The 12,192-nt window shown below is 47.1% G+C and overlaps 1 long non-coding RNA gene across 1 annotated transcript; it reads left to right on the top strand.

Annotated features, from left to right (window-relative positions):
• Positions 1 to 6,426: 6,426 nt before the first annotated feature.
• LOC116438804 lies at positions 6,427 to 11,459 on the top strand. Its single transcript, XR_004237930.1, has 3 exons — positions 6,427 to 6,679; positions 7,459 to 7,559; positions 10,610 to 11,459. It is a non-coding gene; the product is annotated as an uncharacterized LOC116438804 (long non-coding RNA).
• The last annotated feature ends 733 nt before the right edge of the window (positions 11,460 to 12,192 follow it).

The raw sequence follows: 12,192 nt of genomic DNA, 5'->3' as shown, positions 1-12,192 counted from the left end.
ACCTTAAAACACCTTGGAGCTGGTTTATTTCCTCTGACCATCCCAAGAGAAAGCCCTGCTTTTAGCATCCCCGAGCCCAGGTGGTAGTGAAATACACAGTTTAACCTGGTGACCTAGAGAAGACCTTAGATTTGGGGATCTTGATACAATACAGCTCCATCTGGCATGAGTAGGGGCACAGAAGTCAGGGAGCTTCTCGGGTTGGGAACAAATATGTGTAAGCACATGATGAGTCCCTCTTCCTTCCCTGGCTGCATTTAGTACAACTCAGAGGCATCCAAATCCAACCAAGTGCTCTCTTTGGTACAACCACTGTAAATCTTTGATTGATTTAGGCTGGGAGGCTCTGGACTATTTCAGAAGACCCAAATAATGATCTTCTTTTTGATGCCTCTCAACATCACCCATATAAAGCAAGACTTGTCCCCTTTGAGATTTCAAAGGATGATGAGCCCTGTTGGCAAAGGTACTGGGCTGAGACAGAAATCAGGGGAAGTATAAACAAAGATGTGTGTGAAGAAAGGTATCTGGGAGTTCAGGTGAAGGGGGTCAGCCAGAGCACCTCATCTGAGGATGCAGCTCTGGACTATGTCCAGTTCGGCAAACTATCTGGAACCTCCTTCATTTTTGTCACTCTCTTAAAGCATGTCTTGAATCTGGCTTCAATGACTGCTCTTGGGGATAATATTTAGGGTTTGCACATGGGATGACTGACACTGGGATGTGAGGGGCTGGTAGTGCACACCTGGTCCTACAGCAGAGTCACATTCACAGGATTGAGGAAATGCTTAGTGGGGCAATGCCTGGCACAGAAAGAATCAGGAGCAGAGGTAGGAAGAGAAAGAAACCCATGCCTCTCATTTGCTGCACACCAGGCAGATTTTTTAGTTGGTGAGCATCTCAAAAGCTCCACTTTGTCAATTTCCTTATAAAAAAGAGCATTGCAGCATTTATTTATGTAATGGATTTTTACAACTCACATTATAAAATTATGGGGTGGTCTGATTGTCAAGATTGTCTCCCTACTTACTGCTTTTCACATTTGGCTTGCCTGTCTCTTCAACTTTGCAGATAGCCAAGAAAATTCCCACTACAAGTCAATTCACAATGTCTAATACCCTTCCTGCTGCTGTGTGTTGTGGGTCTCATGTATGCATCATCAACACTTACCCCAGGAAAAAAATAACACTGAGAAAGATGCAGAAGGATTTTAATGGGCACTATAAAATGGGGGGGACCTCACCATGCCAAAAAGCAAGGGTTGACTGTGACCCACTTGCCTGTGGTGACACCAGTAAGTTGTGAAGTGCTTTAGAGGACGCGCTTATCAGCCAATTCCAACACAAGGGCCAAACCTTCAGCCAGGGTGAATGTATGTGACTCCATGGCATGGGAGGCATTGAGAGATATAAAGCATCTGTGGTCTAGGCTCATGTTTCCCAGGAGTGAGAGCTGGAAAAGACCTGGGAGAACTTTGATCCATTTGTCTTGCTGAGGCAGAATTGGTACTCACTATGTATTTTCTATTGGTCTTATTTTACAAGCAAGAGGTTGTTCCCCAAGGTGTTTTTGCGGGATTCTTTACAGCTTGTCTTGTCAAGGCTTTTGAAACAGATGAACACAGTAAAGGCAATGACTAGGAAACCAATCAAGCTCCTTGTGTGGAAACATGAAGTTTGACCTACCATGAATGATCCTTTCAGTGGCCAAATCCCATTGCCTCCCCATATATGTGCTGGCTTTGAAACTAGTAATTTTCTTTAATTTTTGTTGTGCATGGTCCAACTGTCCCATGTCTCCTTCTGTTTCCTCCTGTTACAGCTTGGCATTGAAAGCTCCAAGGTCCAGGCTGCAGAAGGAAAGACAGACTTCATTGTTTTTCAGTCATTATAAAGACAAATGTGGCCATCAACATGGTTCCACTCAGCACTGCTAACCCTTCTAAGCGGATGCGATGGCGGCCATGAAAAGGCTCTGCAGTCAGTGAAGAAAGAAGCCTTCTTTTCTTTTCTGCATGAAAATCTGCACTGCAGATCTATGGCATTCAAATGCCAAAATCTGTGCCAAGCCATGTTGGCTTTGAGCAGTAGGGGTTTCAGCCCTCAGTCCTCATTGTTAGTGCTGCATTAGACTCCAGAAGGTGGATCCAGGTTGTATTGGGGTGGAGGACTGGGGACTTGTGGTGGTTCACATTGACTGAAAGAAGACATATGGTGATGCCAACCAAAAAAACCCCCAAAACCTGAAACAAAAAAAAACCCAAAAACCTTCCCCCCCCGTAAAAAAAAAAGAACAACCAACCAACCAAATTGTCTTAGGAGGTCTGCAAATGAAAGCATGACAGGGAAAAAATGACCATCCTGTGGGTTTATTAAGGAATGTAATGGAAAACCAGGGGGATTTGAAAGGACCCTGGGTTTGGCTCCATCATATTAATCAATAGCTAGTTTTGGCCTCTTGTAGCCTCCTTCACTGCAAAACAACCCAAAGGGTTTCTTTCTCAGGCACAAATGTCACCTTGTTCATCAGTCAAAGGCAACTTTCTTGTGAGCCCGTCGTACAGAGCACAGCAAATCTGGAGAGGAGACCAAAATAAGAAATGAAGAACCAGACAGCAAGAATGGGTGGAGATGAAATGTATCTCCCCCTGGAAATAGTCTGAAGGACCAGTCTGGGACCAGCTTTTCAGAGGGCCACGTGAGCTGGCAGTCTGCATTGGGGCTGCTTTTCAAAGGTTAGAATGAAAGTTTTGAAACCATCAGAAGACAAGTCTTGAGTTTGTGCTGAAATAGTGGTGGGAAATTGTGGCACAACTGTTCCTAAAATACCCTGATTTTTTTTGTTCAAACTAAGTTGCATGGATCATTTGGAGAAATAGACACATTTTTAGGTACATGTCAGCTTGACACAATTCTTTGCAATCTGGTTTTCTTTCCAAGGCTTGCATGGGAAAGTTGTAAATGAAAGCATAATTCCAGATCAATGAATTTCTGCTGCTCTTGTGAATGCATTACTTTGTGTGTCCCCTACTCATGTGGATATATGACTGCATTTTTTATGTTCTTTGGATCCAGTTTCTGCTGAAATTGTGTGAGTGTGTCTGAATAGATCTTTTTGGGGCAGAAGACCTGGGGATAAAAGCCCTTCGTGCAGGAACAGCAAACAGTTATGCTGGTGATTGAATGTGTAGCACATGGGTACACTCAGTTTTGGGATCTCCACTGCATCACTAAATGCTGCCGTTAGTGTGATTTGAAGGTGAAGGCTTGGTTGCTGCCAGGGGCCACAGCAGGGTCCTGATGAAATCTGAAACTGGGCAATGAAAGTTTTGGAAGCCACAAAATGCTGCTCCTGTAGACCCAGCTGAGCCTGGGCCCAAGATGATGGAGCCAGGACTGCATCCCACCAGAGCAGCCATGGCTTTCTAAGCCCCAGTGTGCAGCTATGTGTAGGCGACGTACCTGTCTTGGTTTGAAAGACAGGTGTCTGCCAAGGAAGGCAGGAGTCTCCCTTGAAATGGAAGAAAAAAAAATTACACCCCCCTTCCCTCCGAATTGTTACGATTTTGAAATTAAGGGGCTTTCAGGCAAAGATATGAGGAACAGGAATAACAGTTCTTTACTATTATATATATATGTGTGTATGACAAGGCAAACAAACAACAATAACTATGGCAGTAACAGCAAACAATCACAGACCCAGTGCCAGCCTTCTCAGCTGTCGGGCCCTTTCCCCTCGGGTGCAGTTCCGCTTGCAGCCGGCAGGGGCGCTGGCGGCTCCCGGTGAGCAGGGCAGGTGCGATGGTTCCCCCGCGGCTGCAGGGGGCGCTCCGGAGTGAGCTTGGGGAGCACGTGGCAATAGCGGCCTGGGATCCTGGGAAGAGGTGGAACAAAGGCTTCACAAACCCCCTGGCTAGCTGATCCCTGTGCCCGGCCGGACCCTTGGGAACAGCAGGGACGAGCACAAATCCTGAGTGGCAGACGAGATGTATTGAACTCTGGAGCTGCGGTGGGAACCCCCAGAGGTCTGGGCAGGCAGGACGTGCGGGGCTACAAAGTAGTGAAGGCTCGAAGCAATGGCGGGGGCAGGGCGGCCGCAGCCCAGCTCCCAGCAGGGCAGGGAAAGGCGGGCTTGGGAATCCTGGGGTTTCTCTGGTAGAAGGAAGGCAGCCAAAAAAGCAGAAGTCTCCAGTGCTGACGAATTCCTTCCAGCCTCTCTCTCTGTCCAGATGCTGGGAACTAACAGCCCACAAGCCCAGGTGAAAGAGAGTAGACAGATGGACATGTCAGCCTGATCAGGGTATCTTGCATATTACTGATTTCTGCAGAAATTTCAAAATTTCTGTCCTATCACCTTTCACAGTCTCGGGTCACCCAGATCCTCTTTGCTGCCCTCACCTGCTCTGTGCTGCATCACCTCTCCAATTCACCTCTGTGCTGGGGAGACATCATTGCATGGTGAGCCTGGGGTGGCATGTCCCTTGGGGCTTTCCCGGCACGTTCTGATGGTTGAATGTTTTCCTCTATTTCTTTTGTTTCCGATTGAGGGATTAACTGATTTTCAGGACCTGGTTTTAATGGGGTATGTGAAATAGCCAGGGGGTCAGTGTTTGTGGCTTGCATGTTTTAGCAATCATACTTGATGATCCAAGCACAAGGAGGCAGGCATGATGGGATTTATATACAGCAGGGTCCTTGCTGACTTCTCCAAACTGAGCCATATGAAGTATTACTACTTCCATCTTTATTATACCTTTACTAACCTTGAGTGCTTGTTCTCCTTCTCCTTCTCCTTCTCCTCCCCCTCCCCATTTCTTTTCCCTTCTCCTTTCCCCCTTTCCCTTTCGCTTTCCTTCTCCTCCTCTCCTTCCCTCTTCTCCCTTCTCCTTCTCCCTACCCACTGGTGGCAAAAAATGCAAAGTAAAAGAGAGCCATGTAGAAGAGACAGAGCTTTGTTCTCAAAACCACACTTTAAAGCAGGTGACAGTTGTCACCTAGGTGTAAATCAGGGTTTCCCATCACTAGGCCTGTACAGGTTTGCAGCAGCTCACTGTCTTCTCTGTTTCAATGCAATAATGCTCAGGAGTGGTGTGATACCTCTGAGTATTACAAGCGTGAGGGTGGAGATGGTGGGATAAACCTTTCTGTCTTTTCCTGGGAAGGATACATTAGGGTTCCTTTCATGGCACTTAAGGCAAGGGTAGATAAATCAATGCCAATTCTTGAGGCTTGGACAGACAAGCTTAGTTTAATCTCTACCTCTGGATGGAAGTAATGCCTGATTGGTAGAAGCCTCTAGGTGCTCCAGGACTGGACATAGTCTTTCACATATCGTAGCACAAGCCCTGGCTAGGGATGCTCAATCATAACCTAAATAAAACTAAATGATGTAACAGGGAAGTTTGAGGCACAGATAACCTGATTCTGGCGCAGGTGAGCAGCTGGGCAGGACCCTATCCCCCCAGCTCTTTTGTACGTTTTCCCCAAGGCTTCTTTATCTTTCCAGAATTTGGTGTTGTGTGTGGAGGAGGCAGGTCTAGATTCCCAAGTGCCTGGCATCTGTGCTGGGAAGACAGTTTTCTGACTCTGATGGCTGTTCAAGTGGAAGAGCATGACATCTCAATATGCTTCAAGCCTTGGGGACTCATTTCATGGCTGAGGTAGAAAGGGGGAGGTGGATTCTCAGCCCCTACCAGCAATTTCTTAGCTCTTAACCAATTTTTTCTTGCTTACTTAGCTACCACTGGTCGGCTCTGAACCAAGAGAAGCAAAGGGTGATAGGGCCAGTTTTAAAATTAGAGACATGTAAGAAGCCCTTATCACCAGCTAGGCTTTGTCAGGCAGGCAAACCTTATCCCACCCTGTAATCCCCTCTTCTGGAGGCTCTTGAATGCCAGCAACAACAAAAATATACTGTGTAGGAATTGTTGCCTGAGGAAATGTGAAATATCACCTGAGGGCTCCACCCGGCCCACCATCCCCCTTGGCCATTGTCACATTTCGTCAGCAGATAATCGCTCATTTTGCAGTAGTTCCGTAGGGAAAGCTGAAGCATCTTCCTTCTTCCCCTGGCTCACTGTCTGCAGGGAACGGGTGGATTATCCTGCTGGTAGCCTCCTTGAAAGAGCTCAATAATGTCATCAGGGAGTTTTTCTGCTATAATAACGCTGGTGGTGTTTCAAGCCTGGCCATATCTGATTCTTAATGTTTTACCTCACATCAGGTACTGGAAGTGTTTGATGTGGTGCCAGTCAAATACCAAAATGTATTCTCCAGAGGGATGGGCCAGGAAGGATAAATCCTACCATGAAATGAGAGTTCACCCTGTCTTGGGGTGATTTATGAGGATTAGTCTATTCCCTGATCGTCTGCTTTATGCCCAAAAATGGATGCTTTATCTTTAAGGTGGATGCCAGGGTGCCTTGGGCTCTTCTATGGACTTTTTTGAAAACCTCACTCCCCAAGCATTAGGCATGCTGTGCGGTCTGGGTTTTTGCTTGGCTAGCTTGGTTTTTTGTTAGCTTAGGCAAGAAGGTTTTTTCCCCCCTTCCCCGGCCTCGGAGAGGCTGCAGCAGCAATCTTTCGGCGGCTTTTCAGAATGAACTGGACGGTTTGGTTTTGGTCCGAGATCAGAGAGGACGGCCGGCGGGGGGAGGAGTCGGCTGGGACCAGCGGGAAAGGTGAGGGGCCACTCCGTTTCGGCCTCACGTCTGGGAAAAAGCCGAGCTGGTGAGAGAAAGCACACCAAGCCCATCTGCTTCATCTGCTGTGAAGAGGGGGGACTGATATCAGAGATTCACCAGGTTCACATCTGTTTGCCTAAACTGCTGCTTGAATCTCCTGGGGGCTTTTTGTTTGTTTTTTTCCCCTGAAAGCCCACGCCATTTTCTACCCACCATGTGGCAAACCGCTGTTGTTTTTTTTTCCCTGGCATTTTGTGTTTTCGTTCCGGTATGCATGTGTTTGTGGGGGGTAAGGTCTGACCGTTCAATATTTAGCATTTATTTACCTTTTCCCGTCCCGTGTGGGCACTCTTGTCAATAAACGATTGGGTTTTCTTTCACTTTCATCCCTAGTATTAATTTCTTGTTGGCAGAAAGGGATCGTTAACCCTTTTCTTAGAGGAAACACTCATTCCAGAGTGTTTTTCTCCTAAACTTGTCTCTAAAATGGGGCAAAACCTCAAACCCTAATGGCCTGGGAATAAAACGGATAAGTATTATGCTTTGCCCTGAGGCATCTAAATAAAATCCTGAAACCAAACAACTCTTCCCCCTTACTTAATCTGCCTTCTCACAGCATATCTCTAGTTTTGTATCATTAAGCCTTGCACTATTTCTCCTAGCTGGTGGCACATACATCCTGTGAGCTGAAAGTGGTGGTTGAAGATGAAAATGAGTGCATTCACAGGCTTGGTTGAGGTTTTTAATTTAACTCACTCTGGCATCTCCTCTTCCAGATGCTCACTGTGGGTCAGCAGCCCAGACCCAGTCAAGGACTCAGTGGCTAGACTGGATGATGTGAAGGTTTCCATCTCTCTCCACTGAAAAGTGGGTTATGGTGAGTTTGTTTGCTTAGAGCAGCCCTGGGATTCAGTAACTTGAACTAACACGTGTCCTACTTGCTCTTCACATTCACACTCCCTGTGCTTCTATATTTTTAATGAGCTCTTGACATTTTTACTCTTCCCCTCTCTGTTAGAGAGATGAGTCTGTGATCCACAGCCCACACACTTGCAGCTAGTGGGACCAACTTCCAAGTGTCCCACAGCAAAAGTGGGGTAGGGCCTTTAGGAACTGCATCCACAGACCACCCCCAGCCCAGAGCCTTCAGCACATGTGCCTTGTAAAGTGTGTTGAACATTTTCAGGGGTTCGTAAACAGCAGTCAGTGGCTGCCAGAGAAGCTGAGAAGCGAAATCTTTCTCCCCTCCTGCTGCCTTCCACTCCATGTTGATATCTGATTGATAAACCAGCAATACATAAGGATATACATTTAATCCACAATTTCTCTCAATCACCTTGGATAATGGGTTGTCTCACCTTGCACATTGCCTTTACTTTTTTGAAAAGTGTTAAGTTTGCTTCTTCCCCACTGTTTATATATTGTTCTTTTTGCCAAGAAGGCTCAAAAATGTCCTGTTCAGGCTTCATGGGTTATTGTCTCATCAAAGCCGTAAGGAGAACGGGGAAGAAAGGAGAGTGAGAGCTAGCCCATTTTGGCTACTATAAACAACTCTATCAACATCCAGTCTTCAAAGACCCACTATGGTCGCACCCAGAACCTGAAGACCTAATGTGGTGTCCTCAAGCTGTCTCTACAGTCAGAAGGCTTCTCCAGCAGCTGGAAGCACAGCCTCAGCACTGCAGATAAATGCCTTTACCAGTGTCGTGATTTGACACTGGCCCAACGCCAGGCGCCCATGCGAGTCGCTCGCTCACCCTCCCCTGCCACAGCTGGGCTGAGGAGAGAAAAAAAATTAACAAAGGGTTAATGAGTTGAGATAAGGACCGGGAGAAAACACTTCAAAGGCAAAACAGGCTCAACTTAAAGTTGCAAAGTGAATTTATTACTAACAGAATCAGAGGAGGATAATGAGAAGTAAAATGAGCCCTTAAAACACCTTTTTTCCCCAACCCCTCCCTCCTTCCCACTGACAGCGCAGGGAGATGGGGGGTGGGGGCTTTGGTCCCCCGTGGATCCTCATGGGCTGTAGGGGGACAGCTGCTTCACCATGGTCTTTACCACGGCCTGCAGAGGAATCTCGGCTCCAGTGTCTGGAGCACCTCCTCCCCCTCCTTCTCCACTGGCCTTGGTGCCTCCATGTTATTCCCCTCACATGGTCTCACCTCCTCCTCTTCTCTGGCTAGAAAAAAACTGTGTGCACTTTGTTTTGATTTTCTTCTTAAATATGTTACCACAGAGGCGTTACCTCCATCTCTAATTGGCCCAGCTTTAGCCAGTGGCACGTCCATCTTCAGAGCCATCACAGACTGGCTCTGCTGGACATAGACTTCCAGCAGCTTCTCACAGAGGCCACCTCTGTGGCCCCCCACTACCAAAAACCAGGCCATGCAAAACCAATACAACAAGCAGACAACATTTTGCGATATTCTGACAGACAGGGGCCAGAAAGCTTAGCTTACACGTGTGCTCTACCATTCTGCCAACATGTTCATCCATGGGGGCTCTGCTTGACCATTAATTTCCCTGGGCTGAAATAACTATTCACCTCCTTCTCCCCTATACTGCAGTAGAAAGATGAGGATTAGAGAAATACTTCATGTGCAGTGTAACCAGTACAGTTTTAATGGGGAATGTGAAAAGGGTCCTTGATGTCCTGTTGGCAGAGATCTGGAGGAGGTAAGGGCTGCTGCCAGCTCCTGAGAGCCTTTTGTCTTCTCTGGAGGATACATAGTGATGTTGAAGGGTCCAGCACAGCAAAGAAGAGGTTAGATCTCTGCAGGGGCTTTTGGTGCTGGAATAAACCCCAGCAAATACCTAGATGTTGCAGTTTCAAGCTTTTCTAACTGTATTCAAAAGGGATAGGGACCAGACCTGACCTGAGGTGCACTAGCAGCAGGGAGAGGAGGAATGTTCTTGTGTCAGTGTGCAAAAGGAAGGTGTCCTGCATGATCCACGTAGGAGCTGGGGAGGGTGCTCTGCACCCGTGACCTGCTATACCCTTATCTATCAGTGTGTTTGCAGTTATGCCAGCTGCAATATTGATGCGACACAGATGGATGCCTGGGGTCTGAGTTACTCCAGCAGCAGGAAGCCACAAGCCACGGCTTGGCACGGGGGTACATACTTGCAGCACTGAAGTCCCCACAGAGAGAGCAGCAGGCTGCCAGCTGCCATTGCAGTCTCTTTGCTGCTAGGAGCCCTGTATAATCTGCATGCAAATTCCCTGCAGATGAGGTGACACTTTGCTCATGAAAGAGCTACTTGAGCATGCAGAGACGGGGAGCCTGGCCCACCCAGCTCAGTGGGAGCTGCAGGATGTGATGGCTTTGTGGCCAAGAGCAGCCTGTTTGCAGAGGGGAGAATTGCTGGCATCTCCTTCAGAAGGATTCTGCTGGCTCCAGCCTTCTCTTAATACCCACTTTGAGCTCTAAAGAAGTTAAAAATCTTTGGGCACATTCTGAAATGACACATGGAGCAGAGCAGGCTCACAGTTCCTGAGAGCAAAGGGATGCTCAGACGGTGTGGGTTTGCTTCATTTCAAACTTCATTTCAAACCGACTATGCAAAATGCATCAGGATAGAAATGAAAGCAGCAGTGGATCATGGCTTTCCCTGCAGTCGATGGTCTGAAGTGTCCCTCAGACTAGTTTGCAATGAGCACCACAGTCCATGAAGCCCCCTGCCGGCCCAAATATTCAGAGACTCCAGCTCTCCCAAGCTATTCCACTGACATATTGTCAGCTAGTTTGGATAAAAGGCTCTGCGAAATTTTAACAGGAAAAAAATCTGCAGTTCTTGACCTTTCTGTTGAGTTTCAGCTGAAAATATGCTGCAACTGAAAAGAAGACTCAAAGAATTTTATGTTCTTATCCCTCAATATGAATTGCATAGAGCTAACTAAGATGAGGGTTTTTAATGTCACAGGAGTGAGAGTGAGCGTAGAGTGCTGGACAACATGGAGCTGCAGAGCTGATCAGCTGGGACTGAATGTGCAGCATTGTTTGGGAGCCTCACTGTACCTTTAGACTCCACTGCCTTCTGTCTAGAGACATTGCTGAAGCATTAGGAAGCCACAAGACCCAGCCCAACTCATTCCAGCCACTCCAAGCAGCAAAAATACAGTTCACGGGCTCTTAGTGTCCTGCTGTAGCTGTGGCCTCATGGTGCATACCCTTGCCAAGGCCAGTGGCACTGTGAACGTCTCACACTGGGAGAGCCGTTCATGGAAAGGGCAGCAGTGGGAGGCAGAAATGGCGCTACAGACATGACAAGGGTGATTTTAAGCCACTGCAGGTGCCCCTGGATGGGTGGAAGTTGTGCGGTCTGCGGCACAGCTGAGCCTCCACCACTTTGCCATCATTTTTGATATAGCCAAAGCTTTCTCCTATACGTCAAATTAATTGTATGACTCGTATCTCCTACTTCACATCCCTTTTCGACCAAGTCATGCCCAAATCTGGTTGCTGGTCTCAGGTTGAGGGACAACTGAGGCACACAACTTTCTTCTTTAATCTCTGTACTGGGAAGTCTTGTCAAACCAGGGCCTGAGATGAGATGGACTTCATGCTTTGCTCTCAATATCTCATCAGCTTTTCAGCTGTGAGGGGTGTGTGAAAGTCACAAATCAGGAATCCTCCAATGTCACCAAGTCAAACTCCCTTCAGTCTCCACTGAAAGAAATAAGCTCATGTGATGCAGATTGTCTTGGGTTGCAGTGTATTCTATTACCATCCTCATGAGCTGTTGAAATCAGGTGGGGCAGTGTTTCCTTGCCTCCTCCCCCCCAGACTATCTTTCTGTTAATGGCCCATCATTGTCCTGCCGCATGACTCAGAGATAACTCCCTCCGGACTATCTTCTGTTAATGAGCCTAATCAACACTTGGCCTCATAACTCATTACCCCATTGTGAGATGCTCCACCCAGAGGGAGGAACCAAGCATTCCATCCTGGATATAATCTGAGATTCCAAACACCAGAGACAACCTTTCCACTGGATTGCCAGAGGACAGGAGCTACACAGCCGCCACTGGACCTTCTGAGGAAGAGCAGACCCTTTTTCTACAGGATCACCTCTTCAGGAGGACTGCAGCCACCGTTCTATCGGACTGCTACCACCACCCTGATTAACAGGGTGTCTGGTTGTATCCTGACTCTGTCAGTTTAACCCAGTGTTTTCTGCCTTTATTTTTGTATTTTTCCCCTTTATTTTATTTCCCTATTGAATTGTTATTTTGACTTGGTGTCTCCCACTAGTTTGTTTTCAAACTAGTACACAGATGAAACCTGTTTTTAAAGGTCATGCTGATGGCTTTGTTGTGTCTTACAGAAGTCCTGAAGCAGCAGATTTTATAAGTAGAAATCAGAAGGGGCTGTTGATGAAAATTTTCTGACTGTGTTGGCCAAAGGGGAAAGGCTGCCTGAACAGCTGATAAATGTGCCATCTGTAAGGGTGTAAATCGTGGCCCCAAGGCTTGACTCTGTAGAAAGCCTGTAACACTTCTGAAT

This window comes from Corvus moneduloides, chromosome 2 (genome assembly GCF_009650955.1).
Source record: "Corvus moneduloides isolate bCorMon1 chromosome 2, bCorMon1.pri, whole genome shotgun sequence".
Lineage (NCBI taxonomy): Eukaryota > Metazoa > Chordata > Aves > Passeriformes > Corvidae > Corvus > Corvus moneduloides.
The sequence above is the reverse complement of the archived record's forward strand: the minus strand, read 5'-3'. Positions and strand labels throughout refer to the sequence as shown.